General features: G+C 39.2%; 1 protein-coding gene across 4 annotated transcripts in view; it reads right to left on the bottom strand.

Annotated features, from left to right (window-relative positions):
• The window catches only part of GAS2 (growth arrest specific 2), a 198,689-nt gene that overhangs the window by 13,288 nt on the left and 160,726 nt on the right, over window positions 1-24,675 (bottom strand). The window lies entirely within an intron of this gene.

Raw genomic sequence — 24,675 nt, 5'->3', positions numbered from 1 at the left:
TCGTCTCACCTGGATTTACCACAATAACCTCCCAACTGTTTTTCCTGCTCCTGTTCTGCCCCTTGGTACACTCTCAACAGAGAAACTAGAGGGATCTTGTTCAAACAGAAGTTACCTTGGGTCACAGCTCCACTCGAAACACTGCCTGGCTCCCCATTTCACCGGGAACACACTACAGAGTCCTTCCAACAGCCTCCAAGTTCCTCCGTGACCTGAACTCCTGTTACTTCTCTGACTTTATGCGCTACCACGGGGCCCTTCATATGCTCTGATGCAGCCACATTGGCCTCCTTGCTATTTCTCAGACACTCCAGGGCTACTCCAGGCACATTCTTGACTTGGTGTTCCTTCTGTCTAGAAAACATTTCCCCTAGACAACTGGAGAGCTAACTCTGCACCTCTTTCATGCCCCTGCTAATCTCTCATCTCCTCAGTAAGCTGACCTTAACGACTCTTAAAACTGCAGTCTCTGCTCCCGGCACTCCCAGCCTACCTTATTCTGCTCTACTTTTCCTTTCCCACTCCAACAGGACACTTATCACTTCTAGCAAGCTCTATAATTTACATATTTATTATATTTATGGTTTAGACAGTAGAATCCGTCCCAACTAGGGCTGCCAGATTTATCATATAAAAATACAGGGCACCCAGTTCAGTCTGAATTACAAATAAGCAACAAACACTCTCTCAGTATAAGTATGTCCCCTGCAATATTTAGAACAAACTCATTCTAAAAGGTATCTGTTGTTTATCTGAAATTCAACTGTAATTGAGCATCCTGTATTTAATCTGACGACCCTACACACACACACGCACACTCACAGGAATATAAGGTCCTCAAGGGGGCCAGGGATCATCTGTTTTGTTCTCTGATATATCCTCAACTCCCAGAACACGGCATGTTTCAGAGTATATGTTGAATAAATATATGTTGGGTGAATGAATGATTACATTTTCTCAGGTGCGCTCTAAGAAAACAAGGGAGTAATCCCCAGAAGACATGTGATCCAGGAAATAGGGAATCCACCATCAAAACAAGTTTAAAAAACATCAAAGCAAGTTAAAAAAAAAAAGTCTCAGATGACACTGTGAGGCCAATCTGGGGGAGGAGGACACATGTGGAGAGGCCAGAAATGAAACCAACAGATGAACTGGTGCTTCTGCCTGTGACATGATCATCGTGATGGGCTTCACAGTTCTTTCAGGGGATCTGATAGGGGTTTTTAGTCATACTTAGGACCAAAAACAAGACATTATTGACTTCAAGGAAAATAAAAATGGTTACAAAAAATAAAAATCATGGCACACTACAATATTTACGTGACCATTATAAAGTAAATACTGACTACAGTACTGATTTGACTAACATTGTGGTACCACCAATGATGCTTGGCAAATAGGAGGAAGGAAAGTGTATGTGTGTTGGGGGGTTAGGCGGAAGCCTCAGATTGCTAAATTGTCATCTTCCTGCTCTTGCTACCTTGGGTTTATAAGCAGACCATAGAAAACGTCTAAAGTTTAGAAACTAAGGAAGAACAGCATGATTACATAACTTAGAAATTTGGAGACAAATGAAAGAAGAAACAGCTTCCAGAGGTGAAACTAGCTGCCCCTAGGGAAAATCTGGGAGAAGAAGAATGGAAAAGGGTAGAAAGGGATGGAGCAGGTTTGCTGTTTTTGAACATAAATCTTACAGCACCACTTTATTAACTATCTATCTATCTATATATATATATTTACAAAAATTAAAATTTAATTAAAAACCCTCAGTTCTGCTACTTAAGGAAACAAAACTAAAAGGGGAAAAATAGAATTTCTAAAACATCAACATAGAAAACATATTTTATTATCCACAAAATTATATTATTGCTATAAAAACTTTATTCTTCTTTTACAAACTCACTGGCAGGCTCTCATACACTTCACTATATAAGGATGCGATTTTACCTGAAATCACTACACATTTAATGATGAATATTTTTTCCCCTTTGACATACTTCAGGAGTAGTAGATAATGGAAGAGTATTCAGACCTGAGTTCCAACCTGGCTACCTAATCTCAAATGTTTACTAACATTTTATTAAGACTTTTTGGTTTACAAAATCCTTTATACCACCATTTCGTTTGATCCCCTAATGTTACTTTAAAAGTTATTTTCATATTATACATATTTGGATTTCTCCCAACATTAAACAAAAACATCACAATTTCCTCAGATAAGATGGCTACATGAACTTAGAAGGGCAAAGTTTTGCTACTTGCATTGTTTCCTTATAGTTTGTTTTATCCTCCCCTGTTCTTTCTGACTCTTGAACAATTATAAGTCTACAATTAAAGCCTTAGCATTTCTTTTCCAGAAACTTTCCTTCCAAGATCATGCTTCCTGGTTCTTCCTATTTCTCCCTCCATGCTAATTAAATGCCAGTCACTGCTTTCCTTGTAAACCTCATTGTCTCCAAAAACCTTCTCTGAGGCACAAAAGTATTGCTTTTCCTTTCAGTTTTTCATGCTATTAAAACAGTTCAAGAGCACAGAAGAAGAATATACACCAATCTCACTTACCAATATATACGTAAAAATATTACTTTTGCATATGGCTTTTAAAAAAATCTTTATCTTCCACACAGTTACTCTTTGCTACATCTTTTAAATAGATTGTACTATTCTGAACTCAAAAATCTTTCTTTATTGAATACTCTATTTCCAGCCTTCATTTTCCAATATGAGGAGGTGAAGTTTGGAGCTCACTTTCAAATTATTCAGTCTTCCTAAAGACCAAGTGCAGAACAATTAAACAATTCATCACTGTCTGTGTCTACCCACCCTTGCTTCAGGGACTGGTCATATGTTCACTTATAAATGAGTCTACTGTTCCATGGGGCCACCCAGAGGTTCCCATAGGGAGGATGACACACACTCTCTTGATAAAAGCCACACCTAACTAATACCCTAGGAAACGATCACCTGGAACTGCTCAAATTCACCATTTTCAGACAAGAACTTCCAAAGCTCGCATATTGATTTTCTTTGCTCTTAAATTCACTTTTGCCTCCAAGAATTCAGGTATCTCTTTGTCTGTCCAAGTTTCCATGAAAGTTTTCAGCAGTCTATCTTTTCATGTTTCCATAATTTTATATTTCTATTCTCTCATTTCTGTAATTTTACTCATGATTTTTTTTTGTATTTAGTTAATTAATTAATTAATTTATTTTAACATCTTTATTGGGGTATAATTGCTTTACAATGGTGTGTTAGTTTCTGCTTTATAACAAAGTGAATCAGTTATACATATACATATGTTCCCATATGTCTTCCCTCTTGCGTCTCCCTCCCTCCCCCTCTCCCTATCCCACCCCTCCAGGCTGTCACAAAGCACCGAGCTAATATGCCTGTGCCATGCGGCTGCTTCCCCCTAGCTATCTACCTTACTACGTTTGTTAGTGTGTATATGTCCATGACTCTCTCTCGCCCTGTCAAAGCTCACCCTTCCCCCTCCCCATATCCTCAAGTCCGTTCTCCAGTAGGTCTGCGTCTTTATTCCTGTCTTACCCCTAGGTTCTTCATGACATTTTTTTTTTCTTAAATTCCATATATATGTGTTAGCATACGGTATTTGTCTTTTTCTTTCTGACTTACTTCACTCTGTATGACAGACTCTAGGTCTATCCATCTCATTACAAATAGCTCAATTTCGTTTCTTTTTAAGGCTGAGTAATATTCCATTGTATATATGTGCCACATCTTCTTTATCCATTCATCCGATGATGGGCAAAATTCAAAAAGAGTCATGTACCAAAATGTTCATTGCAGCTCTATTTACAATAGCCCGGAGATGGAAACAACCTGCTCATGATTTTTTAAAGTCTTTCATACATGCATGCATGTGTGTGTGTGAGAGGTGTGTGTACAGGTATGTTATAGCAATAAAAGTTAGAGCAATAATTTTTATAAATGTATCCCAGCTGATATAAATATATATACATCCATCCCCATTACCATGTCTTTTCTTCCTTCAACTATTGTTGGAGGGATGTTGTTTGTCTAACTAGGGCCTGGCTGGAGCAATGGAAGACTTTCTTTCTGGTTTAGTCCATCTGTCTTAAATAATGTGAATTTTCTCATCACAAAATCCACAGAACCATTCCTCAGTCATGTGGGTTCCACTTCATTTTCTCTCCTCAACAACCCACTGCACATGATGACATGTTTCTGTTTACACAAGTGTCCTCACATATTTCAGGAACCTACCTGCACAGCTATACCTCTTCATGTCAATGAGAAATCGTGGTTTTTCTGATAAACACTTTCCTGTGTCCTTTTATTCCAAGTCAAATTATGATGTTGAAGGAGCAACAATGCCCACTCCTCAGTGACAAATCTAGTCTGTACTTCCTAGTGCTTTGTCTCCAATTCAGCTAAGCCTCTGGTAATATGTGTGTTAATATAAGGGCCTCAGATACAGACTCTGTCCCTAGCTTGCTAATAAAAATGTCACCACTGTAGACAGCTTGAGGCCATCCCCTTATCTGCAGTGTAGGTCTACAAGAGGGAAAGCCCCCAATGATGTAAGTCGCTCTGATTCTGCTCTTTCCTTCTTCAGTCTTAAATGTCCTCTTTTGTTTGTTCTAATAACTTTTAAGGCCACTCAGAGTTCTTTTCTGTCACTTTGTGATTCATGCCCCCTAGCATCTAACCAGCTTATGTTGCAAGATCAAAACCAAAAATTTTGTAATTAATGTTAAAGTCACATCAGTGGCCTTCAGAAATGGATACTCCATATTTTGCCCATTAAGTAGTTATTAAAAGCATGACTGTCTGAGATCTTGAAGACTTCAGCACTGAGGCCTACAAGCTGAGATGTACTTTCCATCTACATCAGCCTGGCAGTGGTCTTTGAAGTGTGACATCTTCACCTAATGCCCTCCTCTCCACGCTTTGCCTAGTTTTCCATTTAGAGAGCTCTCCCTGCCCTCTATACCTTTACAAGCTCTTTGTGCAATTTCATAAAACTCCATTAACCAGTCTCAGCACATTCACCATCTATTCATTCTTAACTCTCAAGTCTACCACCCTTTCTTCCCTGTCTCTCCCATATCCTAAGAGGTCTTCAGGAGGGTATTTAATCCTGCCTGACTTATCTATTTTTTCTTTCCATTTTGAGCCTATTTGATCCTTTTATTCTAACATAATTTAAATTATCTCCCACATAGCTTTGTCAAACTTATGCTGATAAAGGTTTGCAAAGGATGTTATGAAAGAATCTTAGAGATACCTTCACCTTAGTCTTGAGGGGCAAGAGTTCTTGAGAATATTTCTTGGAGGAAATGATCTGAGTCTCAAAGAGAAGTAGGATTTCACTGGATAAAGAAGGGCTAGAAGGGCATCCCGGGTTGGGGGAAGAGCACATGCAGAGGGACAGAAATATAAAGTGACACAATCTGAAAATAACACCGAGTCGTTCACTGCTACCATGGCTAAAATGTGAGAGGGATGAGGAGAGACTGTTAGGAGATGCAGCTAGTGAGGTAAAGAGTGATCAAGAATAAGATGACCCTCATGGAAGCAACCTACATGCCCATTGACAGACGAATGGATAAAGAAGATGTGGTGCATATACACAATAGAATATTACTCAGCCCTAAAATGGAACGAAATTGGGTCATTTGTAGAGACGTGGATGGACCTAGAGACTGTCATACAGAGTGAAGTAAGTTAGAAAGAGAAAAACAAATATCGTATATTAATGCATATATGTGGAACCTAGAAAAATGGTACAGATGAACTGGTTTGCTGGGCAGAAATAGAGACACAGATGTAGAGAACAAACGTATGGACACCAAGGGGGGAAGTGGTGGGTGGTGGTGGTGGTGGTGGTGGTGGGATGAACTGGGAGACTGGGATTGACTGGTATACACTAATATCTATAAAATACATAACTAATAAGAACCTGCTGTATAATAAATTAATAAAATTAAATTAAAAAAAAAGAATAAGATGACCTTGAATTCTGTACACATGGGACAGGGAGGGCCACTCACGGGTTTAAAGCAAGGGATTGACATTACAAGATTTCTATTGCTCAAAGATCTCCAGCAGATCCATAGAAAAGGCAAAGCTTGAAGCAAGAGAGATTGGATAAGAGGTTTTTACAGTATTTAGGAAAGAGGTGAAATGACTGAGACTTGGATTGAGGTGAAGAGAAAGGGACAACTCGACTGATCTTGCTGGTGCTTTCCCACCTTCGAGTAACTTCATAAGTTATCTCTTCCATCCTTGGACCTTTATTTTGATTTATAAGAGACAACATAAAATTATGAGCATTATGTTTCAACTCCTAATCTTGAAATCCCTTCTAGACTGGGGTTAGGACACCAGGAGGTCACGGGATTTCAGGATTTGAAAGGGTTTATTCTTGGGAATGAGCTAGAAGAAACCTCAGTGAGGAGTAAAGGAAGCTTTGGGGAATGTCTCAGAGAACATGGCTTTGGACAGGGGACGAGCAGTACAGACTCAAAACAAGACAGATAGCTGATAAGCCAGCCCACACTAAGAAGTTAAGACATTGCCAAGCTCAATAGGCTTTAATTTCTGATATCTCTCAAATCAGTTCCATACTTTCTTACTTCTATCAACCATTATCAGATTCTTGTTCTCTTTCTTGAACAAACAATAATTGCTTTCAGTTTCTCTGCCCTTCTTCTCAGGGCCACCGTACACACTGCTATGGGACTGAACTTACTGTGTACTGAGAAATCTTTGACACGTATATTCCACGTTCTTAAAATATGGCCTGAACTCAACTCTTCAGCTTTCTTCCCCATATATACCTACCTTACGTAGACATTAGCCAAACTATATCACTCACTGTTTCCTGAATACTGTCATTTTCTTTGAATAGGATACGTTCTCCCTGATGACATATAGAAAGTCATCCCAAATCTACTTCTTATCTGGATGCTTTCATGGCTTTCATACTTTCCTATCTCCAAATCAGATACCATTTGTCCCTCCTTTGAATTGCCCTCTTGAAATTTTTTTTTTAATTATAATGACTTGTTTATTTTCCTTATCTCTTGTAAAATGCTTACTGTGAGCACCGAGTCTCACTCAACATTTTATCTTCCACATTGCCAACTAGGTCCTTTGCACTCTTTATTCTTTCTTTCAAAAGATATTTATTAAGCAACTACTAGGTGGCAGATAATATATTAACCATTACAGAAAGCATATAGAATAAATCCAATACATCCTTGCCTTCATGAAGCTTAGAGTCTACTGAGGAAACAGACATTGAACCAATAAACATAAATAGGAGTGCCATCAAGGATCATTCCAGGGGGCTAAGGGATCGAAAATCATGTTTTGAAAGTCAATTTAGGTTAACGGACTCAGCAGCCATTCTCAATCTCCTTCTTTCTTTTTGCTTCTTTGCTAGAGACTGAGAAATCAAAACACCCACTTTCTCAGCTTTCCTTGCAGTGGGGGTGACTATATAACTCTACTGGCCAACAAGGGATGAGAAGATCTCCAGAAGGAAGTCATTACCAGTACCACTTCTTCCACCTTCCTCCTGTCTTAAACTCAGAACCAGTGTCCCCAGCCATCTTACAACCACAGAGAAGAAACATGAACATGGAAGCCAGTACACTCAGGGCAGCAGAGCAGAAGATGTAAAAAGCCCATGTCCTTAGTGGGATACCGTGTTGGTGAAGAAGCAGCAGCGGTGATCTCTGAACTTCACTGTCTATGAAGTTTAAGGCACCATCAATGCATTTCTTTTGTTACATGTAATCAAGTGCAATCCAAATACATCCAAAGGAAAAGTAACAGTGTTGGGAAGTCTAAGAAGGCTGCCTGGAAGATGAACCTTTTGTGCTGAACCGTAAAAAAGGTGTATATGTTAATCTGTCAAAGGAAGTTATGGGTAGTAGTAGACAGAGAACATTCCAGACATAGGAATCAAGTTGGTCCCCGATGTGGGGCACTCGACTCACTGAAGATGCTATAGAGTGTATGTGGCGATGACATTGCAGAAAACAAAGGGAATAGTGTCATCATACCAGCCTGAAGAACCAGGCAGGAGCCCTGTAGAGCCATTTAAGGCTTCTGGTCTCCAACTTCAGCGAAAAGCCTTCTACAGACTCTGAGGGGGGAAATAATGTGTTTGCATTTTTACAAGCACTCTCTAGTGGCACTGTGATGACTACATAGAAAGGAGGATGGAGTAGATGTAGTAGGCCAGCTTGGAGACTGTTGCAGCAGTCCGGGCTAAAGATGGTGGCCTGGGCCAGCGGGCTGTGCCTGATAGAATATTTTTCATAGTGTCCCAATTACCTCATTCCCTCACCCCCCAGGATTGATGTTATCTTCTTCCCAGAATGCACCCTGGATTCCCAGGTGGGAATCATGACATGATGTAAGGTAGATGAAATGGGGAGGGTATATATTCCCTATTTGACAGCAGAGAAAAGTTAGACACAGAAGGCAAACTGCCTTGCCAAACATTTCATCCCTTTAGAGCAACTTCCAGGACAGGTTCTGAGGTCCATGCTTGTATATCATGCCAAGTTAGAAGAACACTTTGTCATAATTAATGTGTTATAATAAACCTTCACTCTGAACTCTTATTTTATAACTCAGCATAAAACTGAGTTACAAACATAGGTAAAACATATTTCAGAGGTAAAACATATATCTTTTCTGCTAATTAATTTCAGAGTGTATAAGGTGGTATAGGTTTTTTAGTCTAGGGGCCATGATACGGCTCCAGGAAGTAGGATTTTTCTCTACTTCAGCTGATTGATTATTGACTAGCAGTTGATTCTCTAAAAGCATCTCTGTCATGTTAGTATCGTCCCCAGTAAAATGACACCTAATAGGGCCATGTTCTTCTCCTTCATCTGTCACAATAGCAATCAAAATAATTATGTAAATCTTTATTTAATTTCGTTCTCCACCACAACGTTAATCTATTTTGGAAAAATAGGTTAACCAGCATTATCTCTCTAGTGACTGGCATCATCCCTGGCACAGAGCATTTACTAAAAATATGTGTGAAACAATAATCAACAATTATTGAGCAATTACCAATTAGTAGATGCTGTGTTAAGGACTTTAAAGACAACATCTCATTTATTTTCATACTAATTTTATGAAGTAGATATAACTACTCGCTCCAGTTTAGAGTTGAAGAAAATGGAACCTAGAGATGTCAAGTTGTTTAATCACAAAATTTAGTAAGTGGCAGAGCTGGATTCAAACTCAGACCACTTATTAATATATGATACTGCCTTTCTTGAATATATGAGTGAGTGAGTGAATAAATCAATGAATAGATTGACTGAATTCTCTGACAATGCACCAGGCATCATACAATCTGTTTCCAACTAGCACAAACCCTAGACTTAACTAAAAAGTATAAAAATCACCTGTTCATATGTAATTACCATAACATGCTGTCACATTTGTGTTTCTCAACCCAGGAGACATTAGGCAATTTCTGGAGAAGTATTTGGTTTTCACAGCTAGAAGGGGGAGTTGCCCTGGCATCTAGTGGGCAGAGGTCACAGATGCTTCCAAACCTCCTACAATGCACAGGACAGCCCCCCACGACAAGAAACTGTCTGGGGGCTTCTCTGGTCGCGCAGTGGTTAAGAATCCATCTGCCAGTGCAGGGGACATAGGTTCAAGCCCTGGTCCAGGAAGATCCCACATGCCGTGGAGCAACTAAGCCAGTGCACCACAACTACTGAGCCTGCACTCTAGAGCCCGCGAGCCACAACTACTGAGCCTGAGAGCCACAACTACTGAGCCTGCGCACCTAGAGCCTGTGCTCTGCAACAAGAGAAGCCACCGCAATAAGAAGCCCGCACACCGCAACGAAGAGTAGCCCCCACTCGCCCCAACTAGAGAAAGCCCACGCACAGCAACGAAGACCCAATGCAGCCAAAAATAAAAATAAATAAAATCAATCAGAATATGTCACTAAAAAAAAAAAAGGAACTGTCTGGTTCACTATGTCAATTGTGCCAAAGTTGAGAAATCTTGTTCTATTATCATATGACTGTTCATATGAAGTTAGATTAAAATCATATTTAAACCACTCCTGTAAAAAAAAAAAAATCTCATCAGATTAAATAACATGCAAGACTCTCACAAAATAACACTTTCCTATAGGAATAATAAGAGTGATAATAGAGGAAAAGTGGTGGGGACATTCCTTTTTCTTGTAGGTCAGCAGTGCCTTGCTAAAATGCAGAGCTGAGGAGGAAATGTACACCATTTCACTTTGTAGATACACCTTGACACTTTGTAGATACACCTTGTCTTGCCTTAAAGGCAGACAAACCACATGACCAGCAAGGAGCCAGTAACCCATTCTGCTTGGGCCTGAAGCTATCAGCTATTACATACTTAAAAAGGGAAGGGGAACAAATAAATTCCCACAGACACATCTCAACGTTATTTAACATCTGTTTCAAAATAATTAACAAGGTACCAAGCTGTTTTACAACCTTGAAAAACCTGTCAAAGAAAGGAACGCGTAGCAAAATTGCAGTTGTTGAATCTAGGCACTAGGGGGAAGCAGCACATAAGAGCGTGGGTTCATCCCTGAAGAAAAATTTAGTGCTGCATTGCTTAAATTCTCTTGGAACAAAAGAAGTAAACATGCTTTTCCCCAACATTTCTTACCATTGCCTTGTATTTTTTTTTATTGGACTTAAAATTATTAAGCTGCTTTTGTTTTCTAAATAAATCTTTTATTCTCAAATATTTGTTTCTCTGTGACAAATATGTAGTGTGTATGTGGGTATGTAGACATACAATTATGCATATTATATGAACATAAATTGCATATATTGTATGTAATTATATAAATTATACATATGCCATTTATAATAATAATGCTGGTGAACAGAATCCAATAATATCTGTCACTCTCTGTTGAGCATTTTATCTCACTTAATAATTTTAACAATCTTATGGGGAAAGTATTAGTTTTTTCCTTTTGTAGTTTAATTTCCAAGGATCAGAGAGATCAAACAACTTGGCCAGGGTAACACAGCATAATGAACTACAGAAGTGGGATTCATGTCACACATTTCAGAGAGCCCAAAGTCTGCGAGCATTTTGAGATCAGGGATCTTGTCTTAATTTCTATTCTTCCTCACCAAAGTTAAGTGCTACAAATGTATCAGTTGTAATAACAGCTTGTGCCCATTTCATGGCATTAAAGAAAAATAATTCATATGGGAAAATGAAGGAAATTACTAGGATGCATGTTAAAATGCAGATGACCAGGCTCACCCTGGACTAATTAAATCAGAACTTCTCATGAAGGGTATTTTTCTTAAAGGTCTCCAGGTGATTCTAATACACAACTATTACTGAGAATCCATAGGGTAGTGACTATGAGAGCCAAATTTTGAGTAGTTTGAGAAGCATTTTCTCACTTTTTGGTAAGTCCTCAAAGACAAAACTGAAAATGACAAATAGCTGTGGAGAAGGTTATGAAGGTGATGTTTGCCACTGAAGGAGACACAAGTTTGCAGCCCACCAACACTGCTAATGTCCCACTCAATTGTGTTCTATTCCATTTGTGGTCAATTTTGTGACTTCAGTGACAGAGGCAGGAACCTATTCTTGTCTATTTCCATAAACTGCATTTCCATGCAGGGCCAACAACATTCATAGAAGTTCGTGGTAGATACAATTAGAATCATTTCTGTCCTACATCACTGATTATCTTCTAGAACTTCAGCAGAATGTCCAAGATACATCTCGAGATGTGATTTATCATTAATACTAACTCTAAATTACTATTATTGAACACAGATCCTTGCACATAATGAACAAGTGACAACCTTTTGCTGTGTGGGTAAGTGGATAAACGGACTGACAGTGACTTATTAATTGATGAGATCCCTTGCTGGTCTTATTAGTTAATCTTCAAAAACCCACAACAAGGCTACTTAGTTATCTCTACCAGTACTTCTATCTACCCAATTGCTTAAAAAATACAAATCGATGTTGACAGCTCAGATAAAGTTCTCCTTTTCACATTTTTTTAAACTCAACTGAGGTAAACGTAGATCTGAATTTAGAAATGAAGGAAGGTCTGAAAAGCTTTGTGATTGTTTTAACATAACTATGAGATATAATTAGGAACATTTTAAACTATTCTGAGGTGGCACAAGAAAAGTGGCTTGCCTTTGGGAAGACGAGAGGGTGGGGGTTTTTTTGTTGTTGGTTTCCGTTGGATTTTAACCAACCCTCCCCATGAAAAAACTAAGTCATTCTACAGGACTTTTTCAAGAAGCCTGACTCCTATGTGTTGTACTCGTTGTGTTCAGAATCCATTCAAATCACTACATATAACTCATAGTCAGTATCAGCATGAAAGCAATTCCTGGATGTGCTAACATGTTGATATCTTCCAGAATTATCATGCCAATTCCCACATAAAAGTAAAACCGTCTATGTCAATTGTTTGTTGCTTTGTTTTGTCATTTATATTCCAATAGGCACATCATTCTGAAGAGTGGTGCTCAGGAAGTTAACAACCCTTCCAGTGAAGGTGGCATAATATCCAGTACTTTGAATGGCTGAGAGCTCAGAGCAAAAACTCCAAGTGTTGCAATGTAGTAACAAAAAGTAAAGGTGGAGACACACTTAGCAGAGTTCCCAAAGAACCTTGTAATCCATACAGTGTCAAGGCACAGCTGTGGAGGTGACTGGGGCATTCCCTTGTTCCCAAGACACCAGCAAAGTTCTTTAATCAGCACGAATACTGTTCTGCTCTGTATGTAATATTGTTCTTAAATATTAAGCCGCTGCCACCTGGCAGCTCTGATACAGTAGGAACGTGTCAGGAGCAAGGAAGAACAGTTTCCAATGAGAATACTATGTCAGAGTGAATCAGAGAGACTAAGTGAGTGTGTGAGAGAGGACAGACTACCCACCCACCCAGGATTAATAGAAAAAGAGGGGGTGGGAGGGCACTAGATGCCTTATGCCACTGACCTTCTTTGTCCACCTAGCCTGCAAGGATGTACTTTCCGAGTGTGTGGGTTGTTTGGCTTTTTTTTTCCATCAGCAAGGATGTTGTGCAGTGTGAGTCTGTGATACACAGACTAGGTTGGGTTTAGATGATAAAACAGCCACGACTCTCGCGGGCCAAACAAGCTGTCCTTGTCATTCAGAATTCTGAAGATGAAGTATTTAGAGTGTGACAGAAGAATTTTAGAGTTTTTTCTATTCCCCCCGCCCTTTTTGTTCTCCAAGAGGAAGGACGTCCTTGCAATTTAACCACAGGCTTTTGCCTGTCTCAGGTTTACTGGAGCCTTCTGTGGCCAGGCCAGACGATGGAATATGGTCTGCCAATGACTCTAACCCATGATCTCAGACCTCACAGTTAGAGGCAACAACCAGTTGAGAAATAGTGTCAAGAGAGCTGTCTCAGAAACGAAGGTTAAATGCCCTTACAGGAGAGTGGAGATCGAAGGTAGGCAGAGGACCTAGACCCCTTCTGAGAACATGTGTGCAGGACTGGGTCTGATTCCCAGGCATAGTGGGGGAAGGATAGAGTCCGCTTCAAGTGCACCCAGACAGGATGGCCAGGAAGGTGAAGAGCTTAGGAAACCTTGGTTGTGAGAAGGGCTGAGTGGACTCCTTAGAGCGATCAGCTGCCACTTACAGTTCAAGCAATTTCTACTATATGCCAGGTTCTTAATATGCAACAAATCCAGAAGCCACACGTTTCTATATCCATTTTGTAGAAAAGGAAACTTAGGCTCATTGACGAGCAGTGACCTGCAAGAAATCACTGTCCACATAAGGCAGAGCTGGGGAGGGGAAGTCTTGGTTGGGGGGTGAGGAGTATAAACTACCTAAGCTACAAACTACCTTACAGATCAGCATCCAATACTTTCCTTTTCACAGATGGTGACCAGGAGCCCTTTAACAACAGCATGACTTGCTCAAGCTGGCTTTGCCCACATCAGCTGAGTCTTATCTTTGTTGGGTCTTCAAACAGTGCTACCCAATAGGTTCTCAACTAAGGAAGTGATTTACTTTAATTTTCTTTTAAACCTCCATGTGTTGATGGAATGAGATAACTTTGAGGATGACGATGATGGTGATGATAACCATCCTATTATGTGCCCGTTGCTGTGCTAGCTTTCCTCTCTAGCTCTCACAATGACTCTGTCATAGATATCATTAATCCCCTTTGCATAGTTGAGAAAATTCATTCTCACAGTAGTTGCATGATTCACTCAAAGTGACCAAACAGTATCAGGTCTCCATCTTATATTTTATTCTAAAATCTGCATTCTTTTTACATATCATGCTGAGAGAATTTGTCTGCAAAAATTATTCATTAAGAAATAACTTAGTCCCCATTTAAACTAATCAAAAACAAACAAAAATGCTATGTAGAACATCCATTGATTAGTATAAAGAAACGATTATTATACTGATTTGACCTAAAGCCTAATGTTTTGGTGAGCTCATGCACCCTTGCCTTTGATGAAGGTACAAGTTCCATTTTGCTTTCTGAGATACTAAAATTAGCCTATGAAGCCCCATTTCTGTAAGTACCAGACAGAGGGAGTCTAGATATCTCAAGTTGAGAACTACTTTGTTACAAAATATTAAAAATAATTCCTGCTGATTTTACACTTTTGGGCTTTGTATTACACTGAATTAAATTATAAACCTCAAGGAGTTTACTCACACATTTTTGGCTAAAAGCACAGACCAGCATTGTGATTTGATTTCCATTAAGGTTACCCATGAAAATCTATGAGTTGCTAAAGGGTTACAAATCTCTTCCTGTAGCAACAAAAGCACTATAAATCCGCAAGAGCTTTTCCCTCTGAGGGAGAAAAATTACAAAAGAGAAATGATAGATGGGGATTGCTAGAAATTTTAATTAAAGGTGTGAGTGAAAAATTCTGAATCAGGCCAGTGGCAGCTGCACTCAGACATGACCTGCTACAACAGCAGAGGCGGAGACACGTGTCGGGAAATAGCTATCCTGTGAGAACAGCCATAATACCCTTGAATTTCATTTCATTTGGCTCTCCATAAAGTCTAGCTCTGAAAGGCCTTGTGCGAGACCTCCCTAGCTCAGAGAATAAGTCAGAATACAAAGAAATCAGCTCTTGGTTGCTTAGTGAAACCAGAGTGTAGACCACAGCATGTCTTTAGTGTGTATGTGTGCTGTCCCTTGTTTGTCAAAGGACAGTATGCCCTGCCACCGTGCACTGCTTGCTACAGTAATTAAGTAGTTAAAAGCCCTGGCCATTGAAGATTCCGTAGGAAACTTCTTTAAGAACTAGGATTGAAGAATATCAGCTACCCATATAAATATTGTAATGTTCTCCTCTTCTATTGCAGGCTTTACCAACAGGGCATTTAGGAGATGCATCTTTTCTTATCCATACTTCCACATGTTCACTCACCAGGTTTTGACATGCTTTGGGGGACAGGAAGAAGAACTTGAACTTAATATCACATGCACATGGTTCCATCTCGACTCCATCACTTATAAATTGTCCGACTCTGATCTGTTAATTTCTCAGGTTCTCATCTATAAATCTCACTAGCCTTGAGGGCTATTTGTTATAAGGTCATGTGCCCTTAATTCAAAGTGCTTGGTAAATAGTCAAGCATTAAATAAATATAAGATGCTGTGACTATTTTTTCCTTTATTTCTAAATCACACTTACTCTCCTTTACCATACTTAATGAAAGTTAAAGACTTCTATGGCTGATTGAATTTAATTTTGACTTTAAATTAGAATCAGACTGCTTACAAGTCAATACATTTCATGAGAAAAGCATGCTACTCCTTATTACAACCATCCTCATCGTTAGTCTCCTGTATGGATTCCCCCAAAATAACAAAGCAAAAACAAAAACCACTATTCAAAAGAACAGATCATTTTAGTAACAGTAATAAGTAACTCTTATGCCTTTAATTTTTGTTACAAATTATAGAATCAAAGCCTTAAATCCAAGGGCACAGGATGATCTGCTAAGTGGTCACTCAGATATGCCTGATCTCTGTGATGTGTACCCTGACCTCCTGGGAAAGACATGGTGGATCCCTAGACCCTCATACTTTCCTCCAGAGCAGTAGAAATCTTAGTTGGGCACACAGCTGACTAGAATAAAGGCTACTTTCCTAGTCTCCCATGCAGGTAGATATGGCCACATATCTAAGTTATAGCCAATGAGATGTAAGCAGAACAATCAAGTGAATCAGGAACTCTCCTTAAGTGTCCCTTCTTCATCCTTCCCTCCATGTTTCTGCCTGGGACACAGAGCCACCCTGGACCATGTGTCTGAGACCCACCACTAGTGATGGTAGAGTGTTGAGCTGGAGCAACCGAGTCTCTGAGAACTTTGAGGAGCAGAGTCATGAAACCAGTGCTGGACTTTCATGATGGAGAAATAAACATCTATATTCTTTAAGTCACTGATGTTTTTCTTGTTTCTGTCACTCACAGCCAACTTATGATGTTACTTTTCCACAGCTTTGTTTCCAGAGTCCCTCAACTTTCAAAAATCCTGCGTTATGCCTTAATATTTGTTTATTTTAGTGCAATACATTTGACAAATATTTATTAGGCAACTTTCATATGCAAGACCAAGTACTGGAGAGTATGTTGTACTGAGAGAATCAGTGAGCAGCTCCAACACAAGTCACACCCCTAAGATCCTTAATAGTGAAAGAAGAAGAAGTTATAGGGTGCTTAGGATCTGTACCTCTTAGCAGAGAAACCTAATCTATCAGGGGCCCAATGTGCGGAAGGAAGGTTTGTTGGAGGATGAAACATTAGGAGTGACAACTTAAAAATGAGATGTTAGGCAATGGGCAGTGAGTGGAGGTGCATTCCAGGAAAAGGAACAGTATTTCCAAAGGCCTTTGAGCAGGAAACAACATAGTGTGTTGAAAGAGGAGAAGTCAATATAGTTAGAGCAGAACAAGGGAGACACCAGATTAAGTGTAGAGGGAGTCAAGGTCGAAAACCTCTCACTCTATTCCTTTTTGTCTCTCTGTCACCTTCTAAACTATGAGAATGGACCGAACAATGAAAAAAAATGACTACAGTTCATAAAGAACAAAATTCTAGGGCCTGTTTTTCAGAATTTTCTTGTGGGTGAGGATATGATAGAATTTAAACCCACACCAATCAAAGTATTTCCTGATTCTAGTGTTTGATTTTTTTCCCCAAAAGGAAAAACACTGAAGTAAGCAAAGATAACGCTTAATGGGGTCATTGTTTTGCCCTAGTTTATAAAAGAATGAACAGACCAAACTGAAACATGCAAGTCATCCCTCAACAGAACACTGTTTGTTTCCCTCTGTTTCCAGTCCTTCTCATTTGCAAAAATAAATAAACAAATGGAACTCTCTTCTTTGACAGAAGCTGGCCTCTCAGAATTTTTTGTTTCCTACGTAAGAAAATATTAATGCATTTCACTGAACCAATGTGTGCATACATCCTTTTCTCCATGGTACTGAGAAGAGTTGGGGAAAGCCTATTACAAGGATTAAAATGATCCATGGAGCACACTAGAGGGCAGGTATCCCTTTTAAATCTGCTGTAATGTCCACCCACAGACTAACAGCCAACCACTACCATTGTAGATAGCGCTCCTAGAGTGGCTCCATTTTCCCAGAATTGTTCAAATGTAAGGTAAAAAATTTGCTACCTGCTTCTCAAATAAGCCAAGCTTTGCTCTTGTTCCTCCTGTCACCTCTAAACTGTTTTCCCTGAATTTCTCAAGCTTGGCTCCTTCTCAACATCTAAGTCTCACTTCCGATATCACCTCCTAGGAGAGGCCATCCCTTAGAGCTTTTCCTAAAATAACCCCTCCTGCTTTATGTTACATCACATGTTTCCTTCTAACATTTACCAACCTCCAAATTGCTTTGTTATATGTGCTTACTTAAAATGGATCTGTCTCTTCTAGAAAGTTACTCCTTAAAGGCAGTGACCTTGCCTTACTCACTACTCTATTTTCAGGAGGTAGAAAAAACTTTGTAGAGTATCTGGTGAATGAGTGAAACAATGGTCAGTCCTTTAAAATGAATATTATCATAATTCTCATTACAGATAACTCACAAAGATTTGAAATAACTTGATCAAGGTTATATAGCAAGTTGATGGCAGAATCACTTGACCTCAGGGACTCTTTTCAGCTATCAATGTTTCTTCTCTGAAATTTTTTGGGAAAAAATAATGTATCTTAAGAAAATTTTCATTTTCAAAATTCTAGTCTCTTCTTTGCCTTTTCCCTCTATTCTATTAATATCCAATCAAATCTACTTTCAAACTACTACTTACATTGTCCATCCTTTTTCTTTCTACTCTCTCTGCCACCATTTTAATTAATAGTCATATCCTATGAACAATTGGAATAGCCTCCTAATTAGTTACATTGCCTTTAGTTTCCTCCTGCTCCTGTCTATAAGTCTATATATGTCTCTCCCAGATTAATTGCCTTAAACTTCAATTTTATCATGCTATTGATCAGCATCTCCAGTTGTTGTCTGTTGCCATCAGGTTAAAATGTAAAGTTTTGGCTTACATTCAAAGCCCTTCACAGCTGCCCCCAACCTACCTTTCTCACATTATCCTCTCCTTAAACTCTCTACATGATCTCCAGCTAAACTGGCCCACTCACTATTCAAACATCTCTTGAGTTCTTCCTATTCTTCAACCACACTTACCCTATTATTCTCCAAAAAATGTCTCGCCACGTTCAAATTACATTTATTTCTCAAGACACTGGAGAATTTCCACCTTCTCTTGGAAAGTTTTCCAGATAACTGCAATGTACATGGATCCACCTGTCTCTAAATTCATCAGTACCTAGAACAGTGCCCAGCTCATTGTAGGTATGCAGCAAATTTTTGTCCAGTGAATTACTGAATCTGTGGTTGAAATCATGCTCTGTCTTATGGCAGCTTTTATTTTGTCTTATTTTATTTTACTTGTATGATTAAACCTCGGGTCCCTTTCCAACTGGGTCTTTGAGGTATGAGGCCATGATTCCTATTCATCTCCTTACACACAAGAAGTAATATCTCTTGTCTAACAGATTACTCCACATGCTTTAACCAAGTGAGCCAAATGTCACATTGTATTACTGATAAACGTACACTCTCTGATTTGTTTTATGGCTTAGGATTTAACAACTACTACATGTAAAACAACTGACCCTACAGATCTTATCAGAGACGCACTTGAGATTCAAAGTATACCTCTCCTTTTTCTTCCGTGAGTATTTTACCATCATTGATACATTATGAAAGCAAATTGTCAATCTGAGCCATTTCTTGCTGGAATTCTAGCTGCATTCTTTTTTTTAACTTTTCTGATCCTCATGAAATGATAACCTACAGTTATGGTGTGCCAACAATGTAAGGGTACCAAAACACACTATAGGATAGGTACCTATAGCTATCTACCTATAGGATAGATACCTATTTCTATCCTATTCTATACTAGGATAGAAACTAGTATAAAACAGGGTCCATACACTTCTGGGCAGCACACACAAAAGGCAGCATATACAAAAGACATACTGACCAATATCACTTCTTCTCAATACTATGTGAGTATCGTCAGTTAATAAATGTCATGGAAATTCGAAGGAAGTATGAATTAATGAAGGCTGGGGCATTACAAGAAGATACCTGAAACTCTCTTCAACAACAGTGCAGTTATTTTTGAGTCCATGTACATGTCAACCTGCTCTATACGGTCTCTACCTCCTATAAATATGTAATCTGCAATTTAACTTTACTACCTTCACGTATGTTTTTAAGAGAAAGAAAAGTAGATGATATTGACAACTTGCTCTTTAATCGCTTGGACATTGATTTAACGCAATCACAAAGAGGTCTTGCATCCACTGTAGCCAAAGCAGCTACACCCCATATATCTCTTCCACATTACCCTATTCTGGTCCATTTCTTACTAGTACATGAGAACAGCTAATTTATTTATTGACCTATGTCAGGGGCCGCCAAAATATAGCCCATAAAACAAATATGACCCTCATTCTACTTTTATAAATAAAACTTTATTGGAACACAGTCATGCTTACTCATTACATATTGCCTAAGGCTGCACTTGTGCTAACGCAACAGGGTTGAGTAGTTGTGACTGAAACCGTATGGCCCACAAAGCCTAAAATATTTATATCTGGCTTTTTCCTATCTTACCCTTGGCCTATGAATCTCTTGTCTGTCTCCTTACTCTCAGAACTTGAAAAGACACTTTTTTGTTTGCTGCTTTGACCGTGACATTTGTACCTGGGACATAATAGATGCTTCATTCCTGTTGCTGACCACTCTTGGGGACTTAACAGGAGGAGTGTAAATTGTGTTAACATGGACCCAAAGCTCTGAACTCAGCTGCACATCTGGAATCACTGCTTTCTGGGTATATATGTAATGAACTCATGTAAAGAAATTTGTAAATGGCCAAAGAATACTCTGGGGAGGATTCTTGGCCCAAGAAACAGTTTTATAGAAAATGTCTTGGCCTCACTGCTGGGCTTACTGGGAGCAGAGCACTGTATTTTTTATAGCCCTGCTATGCTAAACAAAACATGTACCAAATCACCAGGCAGGCCTGGAGCTGAGAATCTGGGTAACATTTGGAGAATAAGAGTTTAGGGTAACTCATTTCTAAAAACTTGTTGATAGGAGCACCAGCCTGTGCCTTTTAATTAATTTTTTTGACTCTTGTCAATTGATATTACCCAGAGGTTTTAAGAAAAACACACACACACACACACACACACAACAGTTGTAAAATATAAAAACACCACTTCCCATCATTCTCTTCTAGTTTCTAGGAGTAAATTACAATTTTATTCTATGCAACATTCTCACCAAAGAAACTCCTTATTAACAAGTGGAAAGTCTGACCTATTGAAACCCAGCCAATTCCTCTATGCCAGGCAGATGTGTCAGAACAAGTCAACACCAACATGTCGATTTTTCGATATTCTATTTAAGGGACAAAGATGAACGTAACAGTGTCTCAACATTAAATAACCTATACACCAAGATAGAGAGCCTTGCCCAGTAGATCATAATATGTATTATATCTGGAAGTTTTATCAGATAGGTTTCCAGGTTGAGCTGCCCCTATCATGACCCATACACTCCTCAAGGCAATATGGGTGGACGGCATTCCTCCAATTTTACATCATTTCAATCCATTCTCCACTCTATAGCCTTAGCAATTTAAAATGTAGTCTACTCACATCTCTCCCCTTCAAAAAATTCTTATCTCCACACTGCCTTCAGGAGCTAAAGCTCTCATAATACAATATTATGTACATAATACATAATACTCATGAACTCATGGTTCATGAGTTAGCTCTGTGCGTCTGCCTGCCTGTCTCCCCTTTGCTACAAGCCTCTCTCCACCCCCTCCCTCCCTTGTCCTCTGCTCTGAAGGCTGCACTTCTAAGAGTTTTGATAATGTCTCATTCTATCTCTGGCCCCCATTCCTCCCTTTCTGTCTTTTTCCCTATCCCTTTTTCTCTGGTGCTTCTGAGCCTTTGTGCACGCTGTTTCTTTTCTGATTCTGATTGAAACACTCTCCTTTCTACTATTTTTTGGCTAACCTAGACTTATTATTTTAGTCTCATTTCAGATTATTCTTTCTCCTGATAGCTCTTCCTGATTCCTGAAGTCCATATTAATAGAAAAACCCCATGATAGGTAACACTTTATTTGGAATTCCACCCCCAAATCTAACCCCCAAAAATGTTTTACCTGAAAAGACTAATGAAAGGTAGAGCTCTAACTTAACTGTGATGTCTCCCCCAACATGATCTAAATTCTTCAAATCAATGTACTAAGGACAGCTTTAAGTACTCTCCCAGCTCTCCCAAGCAATTTAACTATGCATCTCTTGGATAAATCTTTAAATGCTTTGCTATTTAAAAAAAAACAAAACCACAGAGATTGTTCTATTAAAATATGGAAAAAGTGCTCTGTTTAAAATGACACACTAAATGTATTCTAATCAAGGACATAAGACTTGTTTTGAAAGCCTTTCACTTTAAGGAAATCAAAGACAGAACACGGATGAAGGCAAGCCACTTGTAATAAAAAGCTCCAGTGCCTATAGTAATATGAGAAAACACCTGTTATTCTGGAGACGTACTTGTAACAGAGTAAGTAGGCTTGCAGATAACAATACGAAGTTGCATGTAAAATAAAAATGGAGTGTTAATGTTTTTAACTGGACACGTCTGGGCAGCAAACACTGCGTGGAGGCATTTTAAGTACATCAACAGCTCCCTCACTAGCCTCTGGTTATGTGGACATTGCTGTAATCTAAGTGGTTAAAATGATGCTTGCCACCTTTCTTATAACCTGCTGTGGGTAGAGGGTCAAAAAGTGGTATCTTGGGAGTGAAGAAAATTGATCTCAGAAGTGCCAACAACAGTAGGCAGAAGAGGTAATCTTGCTTCAGAGAGAACCAAACAAATCCCAAAGCAGGCACCCAACTCTAGGCCTATACAGACCTGGCCAGATCCGAAGCTGGTGTAGATTTCAGAAACTAAGGTTGAGGTGTGGCATTGGGTATAAGGAGCAAAGATGACTAGAGCATAAGTCCCACCTGTGGAAAGGGGTTTGAACGAGGCAGGGAGAACTGAAAACTGGGAACAGAACTGGGTGATGAGACTCGGGAATGAAGATAGCTTGGCAAGCCTCCCTGGCAAAAGTTGGAGGGGCCACAGGGCTGAGATTCCTGCAGGGAATAGTGTGAGAGCAAAGTGAGACAACAAGCAGCAGACTGCAGCCCCCAGGAGGAGGAAGGACTAGGGGCTTGGCCTCAGCTGGCCTCTGGTATTTCAGCCTGCAGGTCCAATGTACAGCAAAGCTTTCTCAACTGTGCTCGTCACAGCCTAGGAAGCTCTTACTGTTCTTCCAGAACCTCCTGTGTTCACGGGTGAAAGGAGAGGTAACTCCCAAGAGGGGCTGTACCCACCAAATGATAAAGCTCAGCTCCACACTCTTGCTTTGGGCATCATAGGGTCTCTGAGAAATGCCTCCAGGAAGCAAGTCTGATTTTAGTGCATTTCACTTCAATTAAGACAATGTCCCTGTTGTCATTCTATGTCTGTATTTGAAAGAAAACCAAGAGACCAGAATGGGGATCCCACCCCCAAAACTTAGCAAATTATGCTCTCTTCCTCTACTCATCTTCTTAGGGGAAAAAGGGAAGGTAAAGAAAAGGAGAGAAGAGAATTCTGCACCGTTTTTAGCCTTCCCAAAGGAGATGTTAACTGCCTGCAAAAGAACTAGCCTGCCAGTTCCATTGCAAACCTCTCCTATAAAATCCACGATGCCTACTGAAATCATACCAACTTCAAATACAGAGATCCACCCTAAAATGTGAAGCACTGTGATGAGGGTTATCAGATAACTATATTCCTGACTTTCTAGTTCAATACCCATGCCCTTTTAAAAGACATTATGAAAAATTTTTTAAAAAAGAGAAAAGCAAAGAGAGGTGTGGCAATTTTAAGTCGTGAAAAGAACACAGACATTCATGTTCTTTGAACAAAGAAAACCTGTCAGGCAACATCTTCCTCTTTAACCAAGTGACATCTGAAAAGTCAAAAGGGAAACTTCACACCCAGCTAGGAAGAGTGGTTCAGTCAATTTTGGTGATCGATGGGGGTCAAGGCTGTCGTAGTCAGATCAGAGCAACGGATTTAGGTTTCACATTCATTTAGCAGTAAGTTGCTTCACAGGTCATTATGCAACGACTTTCAACAGGTCCAAAGAAAGTTCTGTGTGGTGTTTTTCTGCCACCCAAAACAGTCATGTGCTCTGTTGTCCTATAACATTTTCAGGTTCAGTGAGGAGATTTTAGAAGTGCTTCTAAAGGAACTCATCTCCTTCTCCTGCTTGTCAATTACTAGTGTGGATAACCGGTTAAGTTATACTTCATTGTCAGAATTATCAGTAGTGTGTGACCAATTATTTATATAATTAAGCATGATCTTTATAAGGAAACACAGCTTACAGAGGAACTATATCCTTGAAATTTCTAAAAGTTCTTTGCACATGCCTCATACTCGTGCATTTGGTGAATGAGTGCAGAAATAAATTACGGATAAGTAGATGCATTCAACAACACTTCTTCTGAAATCTAAACTAGTTCTCATAAAGTAGTTTCAAGATATATTCATCCTGTTTAAAGAAGAATTGACAAAATGGATCTTTTCTAACAGTTATTTGTTTATGTGAAATAGACAAGACTTACTCAAGTAAGCTATTCTTTCTAGATCATAATTATTAATACTTAAAAACTAAAAATGAGCTAATGTTTCTGTCTACACTGGAAACCTCAGGGCCTCAAATTCGAGTCCTATCCCATTCCTATCCCCTGTAACTTTTCTTATACTGAAGTAATAAATCACACGTGTTAATTTAAAGTACTACTGATATATCTGGAGGTTAGATATGGTGTCAGGAGCAGAAATTTGGCAAAGGTCCGTGGGGTTCCATGTGTTAAACCACACAGGGCAATTTGTGCTATGGGAGTAGAATGAAATTATAATTTCAGAATTAAATATTCTGAAATTATATGGTGTTTCATTTTTATTCCACAG

Source organism: Monodon monoceros, unplaced genomic scaffold, assembly GCF_005190385.1.
Source record: "Monodon monoceros isolate NGI ecotype Baffin Bay Population unplaced genomic scaffold, NGI_Narwhal_1 Super_Scaffold_7, whole genome shotgun sequence".
In the NCBI taxonomy this organism is placed as follows: Eukaryota; Metazoa; Chordata; class Mammalia; order Artiodactyla; family Monodontidae; genus Monodon; species Monodon monoceros.
The sequence above is the reverse complement of the archived record's forward strand: the minus strand, read 5'-3'. Positions and strand labels throughout refer to the sequence as shown.